This window comes from Engystomops pustulosus, chromosome 9 (assembly GCF_040894005.1).
Source record: "Engystomops pustulosus chromosome 9, aEngPut4.maternal, whole genome shotgun sequence".
NCBI classification, from domain to species: domain Eukaryota; kingdom Metazoa; phylum Chordata; class Amphibia; order Anura; family Leptodactylidae; genus Engystomops; species Engystomops pustulosus.
In genome coordinates, this window is record NC_092419.1 from 6,983,807 (window position 1) to 7,002,245 (window position 18,439).

At 47.8% G+C, this 18,439-nt stretch overlaps 1 protein-coding gene across 1 annotated transcript in view; it reads left to right on the top strand.

Annotated features, from left to right (window-relative positions):
- Positions 1–18,439, top strand: part of LOC140076862 (inositol-trisphosphate 3-kinase C-like) — a 54,741-nt gene that overhangs the window by 30,592 nt on the left and 5,710 nt on the right. The window lies entirely within an intron of this gene.

Consider the following 18,439-nt stretch of genomic DNA (forward strand, 5'->3'; position numbering starts at 1 on the left):
AACATTAGGTATGTACCCCCACCCCCCCACCATCTATAGGGCAGCTCACATCAACCTATGAGGCCCCAGACCTTAATGGTCGTGATCAGTCTGATCAGTGATCTGTATGGATGTCTGTCTCGGGGGGGAATGACTGTAACTTACTTCGTCTCAGTTCACACTGAAGGCTGATGTTTTGACCATACATTGTGATCTGTGTGCGTGTTGTTAGTAGCAGGACTGTGAAAAGTGGATTTATATTCCAGGATTGCAGCTGGATTTGGAGCAGTGGGGGGGGAGTCTCCTCACACTGTTGTGTTCTTAAATTGCTACAATGCTCTCCAGTCCCTCCCCTTTGCTGTCATATCTAACCAGAAGCCTGATACTGCTCTTACCTGGAGCCAAAGGGAGTAGATGTACTGTGATGAGTAAAGAGATACCACACCAGTGCAGCAGAACACTCCAAGTTCAGCTATAATCAATTTTCACAGTTCTGCTCCTACTAACAAAACATGGTTAGATATTACAGCAGAGAGGAGGTGCAGTGTAGTGATATAACGCAGTAGTGTAAGGAGACTCATCCACTGCTTTAAGTCCAGCTGCAATCCTGGAATATAAATCCTTTTTTTTTTTTCTACAGTCCTGCTGCTACTAACAACTCGCAACATGACACAGATCTCCAGGGTCAAACCTTTTTTGCAGTTTAATATGGTCATCACTGCTGATGTCCCTTCATATTGGGGAAGATGTATCTTCATAATACATTGTATCTGATGCTAGGTGTAGGGGAGGGGGGATTTTTGTGGGTGATCTCGGCGTCGGGTCTACCTACACGTGTCGGGGTGTGGAGTCACTTTCTCCTGTTTCCTGTCTTCTGCTTCTGTTTTTTTTTATTTTCCGCTTGTTGTTTTGTCTTCTTGTTTTGTCGCTGCACTGCTCTTTCCACGTGGCCCCCGTCTTGTCATTGCTGGGAACCGACTATTCTGATAATTACATGTCAGCCATGGATTGATATGAATGCTATGGGTCTGGCACATTTACACGTGTTACACTACACTTAAAGGGGGTGTCCAGCTCCCGTGGCCTAAGAATTTACACTGACCGCCACAGATGGGATGAGACTCTGCACAGCGGAGAATACAGTGCGGCTTCTAAATTAGGCTGCAATACCACCTACAAACTGAAAACAAGTGTGGCGCTGTTTTCCAGGACTGTGTGTACCTGATACTTCTGGGGAGGGGTCTGCTGCCCCCTCATTGCCTAATCTGGATCATCAGAGTCCTGTATTGGGCCACGTTCTCTGTGCTTTGTCCTTCCCATAAACGATCACTTATCTTACCAATTGTTTTGGCTGCTTCTCTCTATTGACCTCGAGTCTAATAACATGGAATTTCAGGCGCCCCTGATACAGATTTGTTTAGAACTTTGTTTTATAGTCAGTGATTTTAGGGTTAATTTCCTAGAATCAAAGGAAACCAGGGACATTACTCGTAGATCCAGGGACCGGGACTGTGGGATCGGCTTATATCTGTTATTCATGGCCTCCTCCCTTCCAAAATCAACTAATGAGCTAGAAGGACTCTGGAGGTGTTACCAGAGCACCTTAGTGCTGCAGCTTCACGGACTGTTACACTGTGAAGGAGCAAATCCACTAACCTCTGTGTGTGATTACATCAGGCAGAGTGGGAGGGGATGCTGATGGAGCAGGGTAAGGGGGGCAGAGTAACAGCCTGTGAAGTTGTAGCACAGAGGGGCTCTGATAACACCTCCAGAGCCCCTGTGGCTCATTAGTATAATTTTATAGTTGATTTTAGAAGGAAGGAGGCCATGGATAAGTAATATAAAGAGATGACAGGATACAGGTCGCTCTCAGTGGAGGAGGGGGATGTATGGATACAGGTCGCTCTCAGTGGAGGAGGAGGAGGGGGATGTATGGATACATATGGATACAGGTCGCTCTCACTGGAGGAGGAGGGGGATGTATGGAGACATATGGATACAGGTCGCTCTCACTGGAGGAGGAGGAGGGGGATGTATGGAGACGTATGGATACAGGTCGCTCTCACTGGAGGAGGAGGAGGGGGATGTATGGAGACATATGGATACAGGTCGCTCTCACTGGAGGAGGAGGAGGGGGATGTATGGAGACATATGGATACAGGTCGCTCTCACTGGAGGAGGAGGAGGGGGATGTATGGAGACATATGGATACAGGTCGCTCGCAGTGGAGGAGGGGGATGTATGGAGACATATGGATACAGGTCGCTCTCAGTGGAGGAGGAGGAGGGGGATGTATGGATACATATGGATACAGGTCGCTCTCAGTGGAGGAGGAGGAGGGGGATGTATGGATACATATGGATACAGGTCGCTCGCAGTGGAGGAGGAGGAGGAGGTCGATGTATGGAGACATATGGATACAGGTCGCTCGCAGTGGAGGAGGGGGATGTATGGAGACATATGGATACAGGTCGCTCTCAGTGGAGGAGGAGGAGGGGGATGTATGGATACATATGGATACAGGTCGCTCGCAGTGGAGGAGGAGGAGGAGGTCGATGTATGGAGACATATGGATACAGGTCGCTCTCACTGGAGGAGGAGGAGGGGGATGTATGGAGACATATGGATACAGGTCGCTCGCAGTGGAGGAGGGGGATGTATGGAGACATATGGATACAGGTCGCTCTCAGTGGAGGAGGAGGAGGGGGATGTATGGATACATATGGATACAGGTCGCTCTCAGTGGAGGAGGAGGAGGGGGATGTATGGATACATATGGATACAGGTCGCTCGCAGTGGAGGAGGAGGAGGGGGATGTATGGAGACATATGGATACAGGTCGCTCTCAGTGGAGGAGGAGGAGGGGGATGTATGGATACATATGGATACAGGTCGCTCGCAGTGGAGGAGGAGGAGGGGGATGTATGGATACATATGGATACAGGTCGCTCTCAGTGGAGGAGGAGGAGGGGGATGTATGGAGACATATGGATACAGGTCGCTCTCAGTGGAGGAGGAGGAGGGGGATGTATGGAGACATATGGATACAGGTCGCTCTCAGTGGAGGAGGAGGAGGGGGATGTATGGATACATATGGATACAGGTCGCTCGCAGTGGAGGAGGAGGAGGGGGATGTATGGAGACATATGGATACAGGTCGCTCGCAGTGGAGGAGGAGGAGGGGGATGTATGGAGACATATGGATACAGGTCGCTCGCAGTGGAGGAGGAGGAGGGGGATGTATGGAGACATATGGATACAGGTCGCTCGCAGTGGAGGAGGAGGAGGGGGATGTATGGATACATATGGATACAGGTCGCTGGCAGTGAATGGAGTTGGAAGAAATTCCTTAGTTCTGTGTCAGAAATTCCTGTCCCTGCAGAACAAACAGCAGGGTGTGATCTACCCACCTTCAGGGGAGGCGACTGATACTCCAGCAGCCGCTTCCCCAGGTCTAGGTTAACCCTTTACTGACCTGAGAACCAACTCAGTATTACGGGGGAGTTGGAGGGGGGGGGGGGATACAGCACGTAACATCCCTGTGACACCACGTCTATCCATCATCACGTGAACTTTCTAAAGCTTTTAGTCCGAAGGATCAAAGGATGATGGCTGAACTGCAATGCCGCATATAGACACTATACAGCGTTTGGCGCTGTGCTTGATAAGGATTGTTGAAAATGTAACACTTAAAGGTCGACATCCCCTTCAAGGTATAGAGATTGTTTGGTGATACTACAGCACCCAGTATCTGCGGCACCAGCTGGGACCTCTGTATGTAGAAATCCAAAAATAATTGGGTGCAAATAATTCAGTGTCCGCATTGCAACCCCCCGTCCGCTCCACTGTAGACCTTGCTCTGGTTTCCTTTATAATCCCACTGTGTCCCTAGATGCCTCGGGAGCGCGGTGTGGATATTAATCTTCCTATCTGTCTCCATGAGAGGAGTTAATCTCACGTACGTGGACGGCTGCGGGCGCGCGGCGAGCACTGGGGACTTTCCAGGTGACTATACTTAAATTTCGTGGTGGGCTTGGACATGATTTGCATTTTGGGTTTCTGGGATCAACCATCAACCCAAATGTTTGCCCCGGAACTTGTCTAAACCTGATTCATGCGAATCTAGAATCTGGAGCATTCCCTCTGGGCTCTGCACATTGCTGACACCCGACTTTCATGTCTATAGGGTCAGAGTGGAGGGGGTCAGAGGTTTCGGGTCTTGTCAACCATTGCACATCGTAAGTTTTTGACTATTTTTACTTGTGAATGTGCCATAGTTGGTTTTTAACATTCTTAGATTTTTCGGATACGCGTTAAATCTACGGCGTCTCGATTCAACCTGTAAATTCTGTTTCCTATATGTGTTCCATCGGGTTCCGGTTATGCAAATGCCAGGACGGCCATCGAGGAACAAAGTTTACATGTCAGTAGACGGAAGTGACCCTGCAGCTTTTTGGATACGAGGGCACGGGGTCACCGGATTTTCTCTAACCCCTTGAGCCGTGTTTGCTCCCAGTCTTCATCTTTCCCCCGTTGACCTCTCTCCCTGACCTGAACTTGCAGGACCACAGGTCGTTTACCTGGACTGGGGCAGGTGTGCAGGAGGTCAGGGGTTAACCAGTTACATCGACACTCGCACAGTGGTTTTTTTTTCTCCTCTGTCATGGAAAAATTCTCCCGGGGGTTGCAGTTACTGAGCAACTTTCCAACGTCAGCAGCCGCCCCTCCCCTCTGCCAGCGGTGATTGTGTTTTCGGAGCGCACGCCGCAGCCCAGACCGGCGCGTGCCCCCCCGTCATGTAGAAGAGCTTCCCCGGACGCGTCTGACTATAGTGAGTCGTACCTGTTACACCTGCGGCTCTCCAGCTGGTGGGAGACTACAACGCCCAGCATGGCCCCGTGAGGGGGTTGTCCTCTCCCACCTGCTGCAGAGCCGTAGGTTGGCTTCTTAGTGGTGGATATTGTTTTGCCTGTTTAGATGTAGGACCTGGTAGTGTGCAGTCTTCATTGATCCCCGGTATTTTTTTTTTTTGGGGGGGGGGTACATTTTGCCTCAGACTTGGCGCAGGTGCTATGGTGCAGGCGCTATGGTGCATGCGCTATGGTGCAGGCGCTATGGTGCAGGCGCTATGGTGCAGGCGCTATGGTGCAGGCGCTATGGTGCAGGCGCTATGGTGCAGGCGCTATGGTGCAGGCGCTATGGTGCAGGCGCTATGGTGCAGGCGCTATGGTGCAGGCGCTATGGTGCAGGCGCTATGGTGCAGGCGCTATGGTGCAGGCGCTATGGTGCAGGCGCTATGGTGCAGGCGCTATGGTGCAGGCGCTATGGTGCAGGCGCTATGGTGCAGCCGCTATGGTGCAGGTGCTATGGTGCAGGCTGTTTCCGGCTTTCATATTTAACTTTTCCTTCTATAGAAAGTTGTTGTATAGAAGATGTGAGCAGCCTATGGACCTATACATTATCTCTGCGCCAGTATAAAGGGGGGAATTTTGACACAAATTAAGTGAACCCCCCCCCCCCCCCCCCTGTACCCCTTTTATATACATTCTAAAAACAGTGATCAGAAATAGTTACGGCTGTCCTGGCGCTCCAGGAGTTTTGGATCCAGGCCGCCTGTTATATGGATGGCTCTGTAAAGTTTTGGTGGGGCAGGGTCCGAGCCTTGGTCTCGGGACGCCCCAGTCACATCTGATTCATGGAATTTTATCTTGTGCTTCTATGAATACAATGACAATGAGTCCTGCTCCTCTCTCCAGACATTGCACCGTGTATTATCCCATGAGTCCTGCTCCTCTCTCCAGACATTGCACCGTGTATTATCCCATGAGTCCTGCTCCTCTCTCCAGACTTTGCACCGTGTATTATCCCATGAGTCCTGCTCCTCCCCTCCAGACCCTGCACCGTGTATTATCCCATGAGTCCTGCTCCTCCCCTCCAGACCCTGCACCGTGTATTATCCCATGAGTCCTGCTCCTCCCTCCAGACCCTGCACCGTGTATTATCCCATGAGTCCTGCTCCTCCCTCCAGACCCTGCACCGTGTATTATCCCATGAGTCCTGCTCCTCCCCTCCAGACCCTGCACCGTGTATTATCCCATGAGTCATGCTCCTCCCTCCAGGCCTGGAGCATCTGGATGGCGTTGATGGGCTATCGCCTCCCCTACTGGGTAAATGACAGACATTCGCTCCTAAATCTCATTGGACTCTTGGTCATGTGACTAAGTTGTTTTGTCATCCCTCAGTTTAACCCCTTATATAGCAAGATGTCAATACCTGCCGTAGGCGAGTGACGTGCTCCGGGTGTGGGAATTGTTATAATGCACCCAACGACCTCGTTATTAAAATCCGGTGACTCCGAGGACAGCGCAGGGCGTGGGAATTGTTATAATGCACCCAACAACCTCATTACTAAAACTCGGTGACTCCGAAGACAGGACAGGACAGGGCGTGGGGCTGGGGCTTTGGTTTTTTGTTTTTTTTATTTTGGTCCTAGAAAATAATTCTCTGATATGACTGGACCTGACGGCATCACAGGGCAGGATAGCGACGGGTTTCGAAACGATATTGACGTCACGTGTTTTACGGTTAGTCCCCAAATTACTCCTTGGTGCACGGGTAATTATGGCTTGGGCTCGGTCCCTAATAAGGTGGAAAAAAAAAACCATATAATAACCGGATCTATAATTGTCCTCGGGAAAATGCGTCATCCGCGGCAGAACCTGCTCCTCGTTTACGTAGAACTTATTCTCGGCTCGTTAAAGCGTAACATGCAAAGCGCGGGGGTTTCCTCGAGCGTTCGTGTAACCACAGGACCCTGGGGACCTTATAGAGAGGTCTCACCATCGCTGTCTATAGGGAGGCGTCACCAATGTCGGGTGTATGCACAGTGCGTGTGTGTAAGGGGGGCCCTTGTGGTCTGGCGTGAGCTCTCCCGTGGCCTCTACGTCGTCGCACATAGTCTCCTCTGATCTTCTCGCTAACCACAAGCGGGGCCGCAGTGGAAACAATCTGTCATAACATACAAGTCATGAATCACCCGGCACTGCAGGTCCACAAGATCCTCTTGTGAATTGTTTGATTGACCTGACTTCACGTGTCGGGTTGGTGGAAGTTACGTAAACCGAAAATCTAAAAAAAAAAAAAATTAAAAAAATTTACAAAATCGAAGGCTTGAACCATTGTGCAACTTTGCTTCCGGCGATTGCAGGCGTGCGGAGACATGAAGCTGCGCTCCTGTGTATACAGCAGATGAACGCCAGCTGAACCCAGGACGTATTGATCATCAGATGCGGATGGGGCCGTCCTGACCGCTTGCTTAAGTATGGAGAAACGGATCCGGGAGACTGACGGCGATTTATATGTAATGTGTCGTCTTTAGCCTCAGGTAGACAAAAGTTTATGGAATCTTCTTCAAGGTCCACGAATTGAGAGCCTTTAAAGAAGTTTTTCTCAAATAAGTGTGGACGGGGACTCTCTAAGCAGAAACTTTATGATCCCACTGTGCTATGAGATGCTGTGTGCTGACAATGTACTTACATTATCAGGATACAGGGTTTATCTACACTTTTTAATTTACCGTCTGAACATTGCCCTAGTGTCTGACACTTGGAAAGGGACATGAGACGGATCAGAGATGATGAGATGCATATAACGCACAATCACATACTCAGCTCTGCTATATGTTTCCCTCCCGGATAAAGGCCGTATCTGCTTGTAGAGTAAGTCTCTGCACACGGCTGCTTGCTGGCAGGAAGTGCCTGTGTCTGAGCTGGTCTTGTAATACAGTGGGAGGAGCAGGAGGCAGAGAGCACTGCCGCGTGCAGACAAGAGAAGCTATTCATGAGAAGAATTTGACCATAGTCGGTCGCTTAACACTCGGTTCCAGGGGCGACCAAAATTGTAAACACCAGGACTGATAGGTCTGAATTATATTTGTTCATAACAGTGATATGGAGAATGTGTTATTTTGTTATCCTGAGTATATTTGAGAATCTGGTCTTTGCGGGAATGTCCCTTTAATGATCTGCGGGCTTGAAAGGAGAAAAGAGTTGTCCAGCGCTGGTCTGGTCAGCAATGGATCACCTTGGGTCATGACTTGCTTGACAAGTAGCTTCATGGGAAAAAGTTTTCACGTCTGGTGGAGATCCCAGTCATCGATCTGTAATTTACTTCCCCTTTAAGTAGCTATTGGACATTTACTTTACACAGGGGGTGTAAGCATCACTCACTTCTGATGTCGGCTTCAAAATTGTACAAGGATTGGGCATGTTGTAGATCAGCATGCCCAATCACTCTGTCCTCCCATGTTATGTGCCCCCGGACGACACGGTGGCCTCTGCTGAAGGCTCCGCTGAAGTGTTTGGGCACCTTAAAAAGCTGAAACAGGAGAAGGGTGTGGACCTGGAAACATTGAGCTCTCCAACAAGTCTGTGCACCTCCGTGAATCGAGATTGTAATCCTCTAAATTCGGCACATGGGAATCGGACTACACCCATGTACGGGTTCACACGGGTGGGGTGCTGATGGATTGTCCTGAGGCTGCGTATAATGTTACAGATAGACCAGGGTCGCACGTGTCCACGGGAGACGTCTCCTGGTCATGGTCAAGGGGGACACAAACCGTGATCGACTCCTAAAGGGAATCTCCATATTCCCTACGACCCCCCCCCGCCCCGCCCCCCGGCCTGTCTGTCCTGCCGATCCCGCTTGTCACCATCTTTTCTTATCTCCGTAACCTGCAAATATTGAATTCTGTATCCAAACAATCGTTTCAACTTTGGCGTCGGATTTCTCTTTTTCTTTCTATCAGTCGGCAAACACCGGCGTCTGTTTGTCAACATTTGCTAAACGATGCGTGCGGTGAGATAAGACATTGTGCGGTACAATGGGGATCTGCTCCTCACCGCAGGCTGCACACAGAGGAGCCACTCTTATACGGCCGCCAGATCTTTGCTCTGTGTCCAGGATTGATCCTAAATGAGATCATTTGTTGTCAGATTTGGTTCTCCTAAAAAAAAAACAAAAAAAACCACGGGATGTGTATCTCAATAATAAGCAGCCAAGAGACCTTATAATCCCGAGCAAGGGATTGTCTAATGTAAAAAAAATTTTTTTATCAAACAAGTTGAAATCTCTTGGGCTTGGATTAAAATTGTGTAAAAGTGACACATCTCTGGGTCATAGGAACATCTCTGGCTCCAAATCCCGTGCAAATCCAGTCAAATAATAAAGTTCTATCTGTCTGCAACCACCACTAGAGGGCGCCTATTGTACACAGATTCAAATTTCAAACAATACATGCAGGATGGCTCCCTAACGAGTGCCCTTAGGACTAATGGAAGTAGAGGAGTTAAATTTGCCAATAATATATACATCTCCTCTCGGTGCTGTGGTGGTAGTCGGCAATACTTACTTGTGATCGAAACCACTGCTTTGATCACACCTATCGATGAGTCTTGCAGAAGTGTCAAAAAGTATAGTGTACGGAGGGAGGTGGGATAATCACATATTATTTTTTTTTTTTTTTTTTTTCTGGGGCTGTGTAGATTTTCAGTGCTGAGGGGTAAGAGCACAGCAGTGTGAGGACACGCTCGGAGAAGCTACAATCTTGGAATGTAAATCCTGCAACAAACCACCTACATAAAGGTATAATGAAAAGGCACTGCAGGGGAGATTCCCTTAAAATCAGGCAACTAGGACCACCCTCCCCTCCCCATGGACAGACCCCCTTGATCCTTGGTTTTGAGGTGAGACTCATTCTAAAGCTCAACCATGTTGCCAGCCCGGCAAAAAAAGATTTTGCGAATAGCGACAAACTTAACACTTTGCTTCCTTTGGTTTGTGGTGTAGATATAGTTTGATACCTGCAGCGAGTGTCTGCTCTTTAGCGAGACGGGTTTGGCTGAAGTTGCAGGTCGGCGCGGTGCCCATCGGGGAACACTCAAGGATGTACTAATGCAAACTGAGGCGCGGCCGTGTCCCTTTTATTAAGCAGGGTGCTTCATCCTAATATTTCCCATGTAATCTCGGTTCAGTACATTTCTTAGAAGCCTCTGTCGTTGTCCCTCTGTTATTCCTCCTGGAAGTTCAGTATTGATGAGACCTGGGTACAACATATGTTCCTAAATCTCCTGCAGACTTATCTGATCTTCACCTACTTTTAAGGCGTTGAAAATTAGCATTAGGCCGAGATTCACACCTCGTCCTCTGCCTACTTCAGGCGGACATGTTTTTCCCACAAAAAAAAAATAAGGATCTGAACGTGTGCTGAGGCGAATGCATTACTGATTATGGATAAGACGGATGTGCACGCCGTGTGCGTGTCCTGGGGCGACTGTAAGCAGACAACGAGATGTGGGTCAGGCGGCACCTCATGTATTAGGGGGATCACGTACATTCAACCAACCTAATTCTAGAATTTCACATGCCACGGCCTGGTCCTGCTACTTTCTCCGCCACTTTGGTCTTGATTTTTGCCCAGTCGGTGGCTCTTGGGAATGAAGCGAGGACGAGAGCAGCCGGGGGACGAGAGAGTCCTAACCGTGCCACATGACGCTCCGCAGCAGCGGGGACGTCAGCCATGTAGCGGCGGGGAGGTGGCTCCGCAGCAGCGGGGACGTCGGCCATGTAGCAGCGGGGAGGTGGCTCCGCAGCAGTGGGGAGGTGGCTCCGCAGCAGTGGGGACGTCGGCCATGTAGCAGCAGGGAGGTGGCTCCGCAGCTGCGTGGACGTCGCTGTTGCTTCATTTCTTGAACCAACTGTTTTAACAACTAATCTGGATGGACCCGCATGTCGCTCTGTGTAGACAGTCTCCTGGTTACGATCATTTTTGGCTAAACCTACTGATCCACGGGTCCATCCGACCCCTTAATGTGTAACTCCTATCCCAATTCTGCCCGCCAATGGTCAATGTTTTAGGGAGATAAGACACCGGATCTGGCTTATTCCTCTCTTCAGATTAAAACCACATGCATGCTCAGCCGTCACGAAGGGAAAAGCGGTAGAAAGAAGTCCCTGTCGGCTGAAGGAGCCATCGGTGGAGAGACGTGATGTACACAGGTCCTGTCCCGGGGCCACCATTTAAGTGTATTTTAGGAAATGTGTTTTTCAATAGAGGCATTTAGTCAATGGCCAGTGCATGGGGATAATCTAGTGAAACAAGACAAAGGCCCCCCCCCCCAGGCCCGAACAATACGCCCTTTATCACGGAGAGAATGAGGCCGCCGTCAGCCTGTGTGTTTAGTCTTGGCTTCAATTAAACCCATTAACCAGCGGCTATAAATAGTCAGCGAGGTTCAGACTTGCTGGTTAATGAGTCAGCGAGCGCCGAGATCCACGTGACGCTCCGCAATTAATGAAATTAACAGGAAAAAAAACCCCTTTTATTTTGGACGCCGTTGACTTTACAAGTCGTGGCAAAGTATGACGGATGGATCTGTGTCCGATTTCTCCGCATGTAATAAAGTGAGGAATGTTCCTGCTCGTTTCCGCTACACGTGAGGAGACTGAGTAGACGCGTTGGCCAAGTTTACGGAATTGATTTTGATTAATTGTAAAATGAAAAAAAAATTCTAGTTTTTATTCCATATTTTAGTCCACAGGAATTCGCAGTAAGTTTAGGACCCAATAACCTAATAAAGAGATTAGTCTCTTATTTTGGTGAAGTAGCAGAATATTTTTTAATTTTTTTTGTGGACCCAACCTGCAGACATCATGTAATTCCTCATTTGGCCTGCAGAGGCAGTGCAGGGAAAGTGAATAGTTGCTGTTGTGTCCAGCTTGGTGGCTCCATTCTTCAGGGGTGCAGTGGGGTTACCACGGACTCTTGTTCTCGTGGCAAAGAGGCCCCCATCAATCATAATGCTAGCCCATAAGCCTAAGCAATAAAGCCATTGTATAATGGTCTAGGTCCCCGTTATATAGCGGCCTAGTTATACCACGGTCTCCATTAGGCGTTGTCCATAGGTCGGATTTGCTCACAATGGCCGTTCCTCTCCGTATCAAGTTCTCGGTAAACACTACTCCTGTAGAACAAACACGGAGCGTCGCAGTGGTCCGGCTATTTCTGTAGACTTGTTTACTCGCGGCTTTTTTTATACCATACTTTTGTGTATCTTTCCTCTTCCAGCAATGTTCACGCTTGTGCGACTGTGTGACAGGAGGGAGCTGACCTGCGCAGGACAAAGAGAGCCCTGTGTTTGGATAGAGCTGAAGTGTTTGAGTCACGGCCGGGCGGTCTAAATACAAGTCCAGTTCTCGAAAAATATTGGGTTGCTTATAAACGTCCCTTTAAAAATTTGCCTCAGAGGGGAGGGGGGGGGGGTCTAGATGGGTCATTTTAGGTCAGCACAAAATGCCCTCTGTCCTAGACTGACAAAGAGCATGTGAAGCACGACGTCGGGGGTCTGCCGGAGCATCCGGTCTGGTATCTCCATGGAATTGAATGCCCTCTGTTATTCCCCATTATCCAAAAAAAATGTATAAAATAGTCGGCTATACTACTAATAAATCATCCAAGGGTTTTTCATAGATAAAATATTCATAGATAATGTAAAGAAAATAAATATCATGTAAAACATATTAGTTTTGAGGATCTCTGACAAACGTAGGGCAATGCGGGTTGTCTCTCTCTAAACGTCTCAATAAAGTTTCATTGAAGGCTGTCCATGAATCCATGTTAGTTGCCAGGCTAAATAACCAATCACAAGCGCGTCTAAAAACATTAATATGGAGACGACAATTCTATTTGTCCGCCTTGTGAATAGCAGGAAAGGCAGGAAAAGCAAAGAGCTTTACGAGGAAAAAAAGAGCGGGAAAAACTAATACCAGAAATTACCTCAAAAAAATACCTAAACCTGAGGTAAATTTTAAGTGGCCGTAACCAGAAAATGTGAAACAGCTGTAAAAGTGAGAACATTCATAGAGGACCGTGACACCCTGCATTCCCTTACACAATTGGTTCCAGGTGGTCCCCACACTCCCCTAGGTATTTATGAGAACATGAAAAATATGGCCGCCACATGGATTACACACAGTGTAATGTGGGTTTGGTCGCATGTGGCCCCTGACGAGGTTGGTACAAGCAAGTGACATCATTTGCAGGCCTTTACGTTTGGTCACACAGACAATTTTTTTGTTGGACGTGAAACTCGGCAAAACATTACACACCGATAACGTAAGGGCCACGGACCTGTTGTTTGTGGCCCACAAGCTGCACTTGTTCCTTTACGACTAGGTTAACTTTGTACATAGAGTTGTCAACTTTTGTCGGCTTCCACTTTTTCCAATAAATGAGATCGACATCAAAATATGGGAAAAATAAATTTTTAGGAGGTTGTCAGAACTGTTCCTTCAGAACCAAATTCCCACACCCACCTAACTAGTCATGTCTTCAAAATCCTGTCAGTCATGAAAAATGCCACCATTTTCCAGCGAGGGCCCCCCTCATAAATACATGATTTATGCAATAATTTTGGGCGTGCAAGGAAAATCCCATGGCTCACATAGGGATGAAAATAAGTGCATTGTATTATATGCCTGCCGGAGAGCCTCGCGGAGTGAGCCCCTCGTGGGTCATTTCCCCCTCAGAAATCTTTGTGTGATGTGGTGGAATTTCTGGTAACAGACGAGTCATTTTCGTACAGCGGGGAAAGTACAGCTTTATGGATCCTACAAGGAAAGATGTGTAGTTCCTGAATGTTACGTATAATTTAGTTGCTGGTTTTTCCCCTAGTTAAAGAAATAAATACAGCGCCTGTGTCGTGTACGCAGGTATGTGCTTGCGGGGAACGGGTATCACTTGACTGAGCTGAAAAGAATTTCTGGTTTCGCGAGTCCTTCATTCTCCATTCTCAAATTTCTGCATATTTTTTGAATGGTGTCAGGATACGACGGGGTCACCGCAGCGAGAACCTACGGGTGACGGGGTCACTGCGAACATATGTGCACCCGACCTCTACTTCCTTAAACTCGTTTACAACCTTCTCTCGAATTTTGGTTTACTTGGCGTCAAGCGTTGTGTAATTTTTACCTCAGGATTGTTCATGGAAACCTCCTTCCGTTTTTACGGCTCGGAGCTGCATTTGCTTGACAGATGGTCGGGAATTTACATTTTCCGATTTTCCTCGTTTCCACTGTTTGTGTAAATGATGCTTTATTCCAACAGCTGCAACCGCGACGGAGCGGAGTTCATGTAAACAGCGGCGTCCAAACCGAAGGCCCGTCTATATATTCTCTCGTTTTTCCGTACAAATTTAGTCATCCTGACAGGAAAAGTACAATTATTAGACTCCAAAGCCTCCTGTAAGCAGCTATTTGTCATGACATCGGCCTCTGGACTCCGGATACACTCAGGAAGTCAGGAATGGACTTGGCTGGAGCCGCTCCACATGCGATTGTCCGCAGAATTATACACAATTCCAAGATTCCCGGAGTGATATGTTGTCCCACGGAGAAGCTTGTGGTGGGACGTGTGGCCCTTTTCTTTGTTTTGGAAGCAAGATCCTCCTAATGTAGCCTCTGGGGGGCCACAATATGGGTTTTGGCACGTTTTTGTTTTTATTTTTAAATTTTTCTTTTTCCTTTTTATATAGTGTGTTTTCTATATTACAATACGGCAGCCACATTTTTAGAGGAAGAATGACAGAAATATATATCCGTATCCAAATACATATGTTAAGGCCCCATCTAGTACAGTACAAAGGAGCTGTAAAACTTGTGTAAAAAACATAACATGGTCATGACTGGAATAAAGGATTATGGACAATTATGGCATTTTCTAAGACTGGCATTCAGACTGGTGTAGGTTTGGGACATAACTTATACAAATTTTTTTTCCTTAAAATTTACAGTAGTTATTTCCCAGACCAGATGGGACTATGGGTTGTGAATGGGGAGCAGTGGGGGTGGTGGTTACAGTATATACTTGAGTATAAGCCTAGGTACCTAATTTTAACACCAAAAAACTGGGAAAACCTATTGACTCGAGTATAAGCCGAGGGTGGGACATGCATTGGTCACAGCCTCCTGCCAGTATATAGCCCCTGCCCCCTTGTATATAGCCAGCAGCCCATGTCCCCAGTATATAGCCTGCCAGCCCCTGCCCTGAGCATGCCAAGGCCATTAAAAAAAAAAAAAAAAAAAAAAAACACTGTACCCACTTTTCCGATGCCCCCCTGCAGGTTCTCTTCTTGCTTCGGGTGCTCCGGCTCCATCTTTAGATCCTCTTTGGATTTTTCTGGCTCCACTTCAGGTTCCCGCTGGGGCCGGCACACACGAGAAGGTCGTCAGCTTGCCAAAGGGGACCCGAAGACTGAGCCCGGAGCACCCGAAGCAAGAAGATAACCTGCGGGGAGCGTCGGAAAGGTGAGTACAGTGTCAATTTTTTTTTTTAATAGTCTCAAGTATAAGCCTAATTAGGGCTATTCAGTGCAATTTTTGAAACTGTGTTTCAGAAGCTTCTTTGATATTGTTAAAATGCTGTTGAATTGTTTTTGCTTTGATTAAAAAAAAAAAAAAAAAGTTATAGCGGCTGCCACCCATTATTCAAAAATAGTGGAGGTTACAAAAATCTTTGTAGTGGATAAACGAGAAAAACATAACATTCGTTCCACCGGAGGCCGATTTCAGTGTTTCCTCAGAAGGAAGAAAAATTGAAGTTTTTTTTTTTTATATATATACAAGGTCGTTTGTCAACTTGCCAAGCTTAAAAAATACGGGTGTAGTGTTTTTTGTTTTTTGTACAAATATATTTCAGTTGAGAAATACCTCAGGGAAGATGAAGCACTCGAGGCAGAGTACCGTATATACCGTATACCGTAAGTGGCTTCTAGTCGGACATCTTTCTGAAGACAAAAGGATGATGTTGCGTCTTCCAGTCTTCAAAATGGAAGGATCTGTGGTATTTTTTGCGACCCTTTTTACGGTGCGACATGTATTTTGGGTCTCTTCTAATCTCCTGAGCGGTGATATCCTTCGTGGCCGCTGTTCGCGATGGAAAAACAATCATGTGCCTTTGATGGCGTCGGCGTCGGGTGTCCATCTGCTGGAGTAATTTTCCTACAGATATTTGCGGTGTTCATCGGTCAAACAGTCTCTACCCCCCCCCCCCCCCCCCACACTATTTCCACAGATGTCAATCTGTTCTTTTTCGGACCTTACAATAGTCCTGTTAGTTCGTCGTCATATCTGAAGGCGGCCATTTATGCACAAACTGGGTTGTATCCAACTAATGTGATCGCTTGTGACTGAAGGAAAACCATCTGACGTCTGGTTGAAGGCCTCAGTATCAAGACGCCAATATTGGAGGAAGCGTTTGATCAGTGAGGTTCCTGGGGCCAAGCAGTGTCACGTTACACCTATCCCGTTACCACAAGGAAATGCTCGATTTCCGATCTCCCGCCGGGTGTGTTCAGAGTTTGGACTTCGTACGGTCACTCGAGCCGTCTATTGTAAGAGAAGCGACCTGCGGTCACGTGACTGGATCTCTAGGAATCTATCGCTGCGATTTACCTGGACATTTCTTAGGGGTCTCCTGTTTTGAGGTGTTTTTGACCAGTTTTATGTCTAGTTTTACATATTTCGTGTGTGTCAGGTTTGGTCTGTGGCCGGGGATCTGCCTCCTGTTCTTCCAGCATGCCCCGGGTATTGGAGTTAGGACTTTGCCCCGCACTGTGTAACACTTGGAGAATTCACGCTCTCAGTAGAGTTTACTCACAGACGACATCTGTGACTGCGACCGGGCTGACGCTCCCCCGACTCCTTGTTTACTGACCTTATGCGGCTGTCCCGCTGATGGACATGTCCAGTGATGAGGTAACGTCCGCTTTTTACGTGGTGGTTTTCCAAGATTTGTAATTGGGTTCTGTGGTTGGTTATTGCTGTGATCGTCAGAGGTCCTCATAATGGTCGGTCAAACTCATCGACCCATTTCACCAGGACCTGCTGGACCGTCTTATGTGTATGGGAGTCTCCAGACTTCTCACTAGAAAAGTCACAGCAGAAAGTGTGACCTCTGTGATGTGATCAACCAGTCTCGACAGTCACGTGCCCTTCATGAATCGGCCTCGTCTGGAAGTGGTGGGGAATAAAGTGTCCTCACTGGACAAGAGGGACTTAAGTTTTGTAATTATTATTATTTTTGGCCTTCTATTTGAGTCGGCAATTCCTTAAAGTAACTCTCTCAAAAATGTCTAGGACTATCGACCACCCGATGTTGGCTGTGACCGTCGGACATTGGTCGGGTGGAGGGTTAGGAGACTGACCCTTTGTGGGTTGTGTATTTTTTTTTTTTTGGTCTTCATAATGGACCTCCTGAGATGATTGGTTGTGCTGTGTAATGGACCTCCTGAGATGATTGGTTGTGCTGTGTAATGGACCTCCTGAGATGATTGGTTGTGCTGTGTAATGGACCTCCTCGGATGATTGCTTGTGCCGTGTAATGGACCTCCTGAGATGATTGGTTGTGCTGTGTAATGGACCTCCTTAGATGATTGGTTGTGCTGTGTAATGGACCTTTTGAGATGATTGGATGTGCTGTGTAATGGACCTCCTGAGATGATTGGTTGTGCCGTGTAATGGACCTCCTGAGATGATTTGGTTATGCTGTGTAATGGACCTCCTGAGATGATTGCTTGTGCCGTGTAATGGACCTCCTCAGATGATTGGTTGTGTTGTGTAATGGACCTCCTCGGATGATTGGTTGTGCTGTGTAATGGACCTCCTGAGATGATTTGGTTGTGCCGTGTAATGGACCTCCTGAGATGATTGGTTGTGCCGTGTAATGGACCTCCTGAGATGATTGGTTGTGTTGTGTAATGGACCTCCTGAGATGATTGGTTGTGTTGTGTAATGGACCTCCTCAGATGATTGGTTGTGCTGTGTAATGGACCTCCTGAGATGATTGGTTGTGTTGTGTAATGGACCTCCTCAGATGATTGGTTGTGCTGTGTAATGGACCTCCTGAGATGATTGGTTGTGTTGTGTAATGGACCTCCTCAGATGATTGGTTGTGCCGTGTAATGGACCTCCTCGGATGATTGGTTGTGCTGTGTAATGGACCTCCTCAGATGATTGGTTGTGCTGTGTAATGGACCTCCTCAGATGATTGGTTGTGTTGTGTAATGGACCTCCTCAGATGATTGGTTGTGCTGTGTAATGGACCTCCTGAGATGATTGGTTGTGCTGTGTAATGGACCTCCTGAGATGATTGGTTGTGCTGTGTAATGGACCTCCTGAGATGATTGGTTGTGCTGTGTAATGGACCTCCTCAGATGATTGGTTGTGCTGTGTAATGGACCTCCTCAGATGATTGGTTGTGCTGAAGGCTCTCGTGAAACCTTGTGTGCTCCAGTTTAAGGGTTTGTTGCAGGCGCCTATTGATCGCCTCCTTTAAGTATCAACAAGCCGGAGATGCCTGACCCAGCGTGTCCGTACCCACAGCGAGCGCTTGAGCAGCCGCCAG